Below are 4250 nucleotides of genomic sequence, written 5' to 3' on the forward strand. Positions count from 1 at the left end.
AACCACACTTTTTTTAACTTGGTGAATTGTCTTAACGTATTTTAAAATGTGTATTTTGAATATGACAGGATACAGCAAGTATTTTATCCACCCTTCTCAAGAATCAAGCAAACCCAGGATCCTGAGACCAGATCTTTAAGGAGACACATTCTGACTTCCATTACTTGTTCAGATATCTACACGGTCTAACTGCACACCAGTATGACCGTGCATGTGTTCTTCCAAAATCTATTTCCTAGCTTGGGCAGGAACTTACTGTTTTGTCTTAACACTATGAAGCCAGGACCCTGAGGATACACAACAGTCACATAATGCTTTTAAGAAAGCTTTATTTGCTAATTTAGATGAGCCTTCAAAAACCTGAGAATTTGTGACATCCTTTATTGTGCACTTACTGCCATTTTACTATGTACATGATCACCTTCCACATTACTGACCTAATTTTCTGATTGCATTTTCCACACAGGAGGTGTAATTAATATCTAATGCAAAATTAGTCCTTATCAGTCTTAACTGTTTAATGAAATGAGATTGCAAATTGTCCTTCACTTATATGTAATTTAAAATCAGTCTCTTTGAAAATCTGCTGTAAAACCAAATTAACAACCTTAAAAAAGACATGGAAATAATTCTTTGTTTCATAATGAGAATACTAAAAAACACCACTAAAAATACAAGAAGAATTAGTAATGCTGGAGTTCTTAACAAATGACTCAGATTTTCCAAGACTATAATTTTTCATCTCCGTGTTTCTGCTGTCTGACGATTGCTTACTTCAGAACAGAGCAAACCTCTGCTCAACCTCTCAGCACTGGTTATTGACTTTTTGAAACTCATCATTTGCATTAATTTAATTTTTTTTCTCAGCCAAATAATACTTAGAATGGTATGTATGCATCAAAAAATGTAAATCTTTCTGATGTAAATCCCATCTACTCTAAATCTCCTTTTGTACGTTCATCTGGATATCAGCTTTTCCACTTGAATAGCTCATTCATCTTGTACAGTTGGACCTTTGACAGAAGTTTCTCTTCGGGGTGGCAGGGATAACACTAATTCTACAGAAGAAGGAAGTCCTGAAGGATTGCTAATTTTGAAGAAGTGGAAGGCAGTAACTCTAACCCTCCATGGGACAGGTACTGTAGGACTCGTTGTCTGTGCCTGTGGCCTCAGAAGTCTTTTTTGTCTCAAACAATTATGGGCTGAACAACATGGCATTTAACAGATGGATTTTCACTGACAGTTTTATTTGACTGAGGTGCCCCAGATCTGATCCTATATTAATAATTTCCCTCTATAGCTATTTTGATTTACTACTTTTGTCTCCGAAATATAGAGGCTTTTATATCACTGCTATTTTACTAAATGGAAAGATGACACTTACTGTTGTTATGTACAAAAAGGAAAAGGTTTCCAATGTTTTGCAGCAAGAACTGTGAATACAATAAACATATATAGTAACTGTTACTGAAGGCTGCACAAGAAATTTATGAGTGGATGAAAAAAGAGGAAGAGATACTGTTTTTATTTGCATTCTACCAACTCTGTTGTTGCTGCTGAAATGCCTACCTGTTCATTTACAGCAAGGTTGTTTGGAGCTGGTATTTAGCAAAAAATTAGTGCAACATTTGAGTATGTTCCTGGATTTGTAACAGAAGGCTTTGAGGATTTGATTACTGTACACTTCATTTGGCAACCAGCAACATGCCTCTCCATCCAGAAGTTTTTTTTACATTTTCTTTCCACTGTTTGGTAACCAATGGGTGGACTCCAATTGTCACAGGACAAGAGATGTCTTTTTATATCTGTATCTCTTTCTCTCTCTGTATATTAAACTATTGCTCTTGAATTTAAACCTATTGAATGTGAGCAGGGAATGCTGGTTGATACTTGTAGCAAAAAGAGTATTTATCTTCTTGATTCTTGGAGTATCTGGGAGTCAGGGATTTTGCAACAAACACAAGCAGCCCAACACATTAAGAACTGCTGAAGTCAGTGAGCTAAGCCAAGGCACCACCTCAGTTCTTCAGCCTTTTGCAGTCTTTGAACGACCAGAGCAACAAAAGCTTTAGAAAACACTCCACTGTGGCTCCTGCACCTACAGCTTTTCTTCTCAGACATGAAAATGACCTCAATCAAACCCAGCTCCATAATGGTTGACTGTCAAACTGTTGATGAAAGGAGGAGCCACTGCCCTGAGGAAGAGGACATTAATCCTTCCTTTCCTTTCCCACAGCTCTCGCCCAGGTTTTGACCTGTGAAAAGACTGCTCCCCCCTAAGAAAGCAGTGGCTGCCCATTCAGGACCCACAGCAGAGGCTGTGATGGGACAATTTTGGCCACTCCTTCTGTTTTCACCAATAATAGGAAATGAAAGGAGCTGACCATTGGTCAGTATGAAAAACTTACTTCTGCTGGTGTCACTGCCAGTTTTCACCCCTCCAACACCTTCTGAAATCTCCATCCTACTTAGCCATAATCCCACATACAAACCCAGCCCATTCCAGAGAAGGCATTATTTAAGTTATTCTTGTACCAGGAGCACACAAATGTGTAGAGGGCTGAGTCCCAGACATAGCTGTCCTGCTTATGCTGATGCATACAAGCTGCTGCCTTGCTCACAGCACAAAACTGGGATGTGGCTCTTTGTGCTCTTTGAGCTGTACAGGTGCAGGAGCACTCTTCAATACCTCTCGTCTGAAAAGCGAGATGGAAGCTTACATTTACTTTCCTAATGCTATTTCTTGCCTTTTTTCTCCATCTTTGCAGCAGCTGAAATGCCACTCCCTCCTTTTGGCAGACTACTGCTTTACTCAGGATGCACTCTACAAGCCTGCCTTTCCCTTCCTTTCCCTAACTACAGTTTTACAAGCACACTGAAACAGCTGTCTTGAGGTTTTTCTGTTCTTTCCTTCGTCTTGATCTACCTGATAATGCTGTCTTAGCTTTTACCACCCACACTGCGGCCTTGAAATATCAACTTCATTGCTTCTTTTCAAGCAAAATTGCTCCCCTTTTCAGGATCTTTGGGTGAGGAAACCTGGCTAGGGAAGAAGGGCATGGAGCAAGCCTTTTGTAGTTTGAGATCTCCATCTCCATTTATTCCTGGTCAGGGGAACATAAAATAAACTCTCTTTCTCTGAACTTCAACAGGCAATAATGTATTTTGAAATGTTTTTATGTTTTACTGTTGTCTTAAAAAAGAACTTATGGGAATTTATAGGTCCCAATCAGACCACATTGAGCATTTTTGCTCATTGTATGATAAAATGCCAAAATCTGACAAGCATTTTGAAGAAGAAGGCCATCATGTGGTGCTTTTAACTGTTTATGCAAGTGACTTTAAATACTACTTGAAGAAATAGATTTAGCTGGCCTGTATTTCCTCACTGGTGGATTAGAGAGAGGAAATTTGTACCCATAGTATCCAAGGTATGAAGGTAAGCAAAAACTGTAGTATATTTGAGAATTTTAATTTTTAAGTAATTGTCTTGTGGTGCCAGGAGTAGTACAGGTCAAGGCTGTATGTCAATGAAAACAAGTTTAAGATCTTCATCACTGTAGCCCATGAAAAATTCCATAATATTTTACAGTTTTGTTTTATAATTTGATGTTGATTTTATATTTTGGCTTATTTCTATTGTAAGAGTTATTAATAAAAGTTCCCATTCAGGCCCGTTTGGCAGTCCTGGACATTGATGGATGAAAGAACTTAAAAGTCATCTATATAACTTCAAGTTGTAACGGCTTGAGTGCATAATGGGAAAAAAAGAACCTTTGAATATCCGGACTTATCTGTTATATCATTAATGCCTCATCTGGATGTGTTCTCACTGTATTTCTTCAGTGGAGAAATGCTCCAAGTAGAGCACTATTAGCTCTGCTTGACCAGGGAGGTAGGTGCAAGGGGCTGTGTGTCTAATGATGTGCCCAGCTGCATCCCTGACAGTTTTCCTGGGGCTACCCCTTCCCGAGCTCCCTGCGTTCTGCAGAAGTGCGTAGTTGGGAAGAAGCACGTGGGAAGTGAAGAAGAGGTGAAGCTGTGGCTGAGGACAGATGTGGCCTCTTGGCTGCAGCCTGGTGGACACGAACTCGCCCTGCCTGGGTGGGATGGCCCTGTCGCCCGTCGCTGTGATGTGATGGGACACGGCAGCCTGGCTCTCCTTTCCGGAGACACCGCCGCACCCCGGCAGAGCCGGGCAGCCGCTCCGCGCTCCCGCCGCGCTCCTGCTCCCCCGGTGGAGAAGCCGG

Source organism: Corvus brachyrhynchos, unplaced genomic scaffold, assembly GCF_000691975.1.
Source record: "Corvus brachyrhynchos isolate BGI_N302 unplaced genomic scaffold, ASM69197v1 scaffold48, whole genome shotgun sequence".
Classification (NCBI taxonomy): domain Eukaryota; kingdom Metazoa; phylum Chordata; class Aves; order Passeriformes; family Corvidae; genus Corvus; species Corvus brachyrhynchos.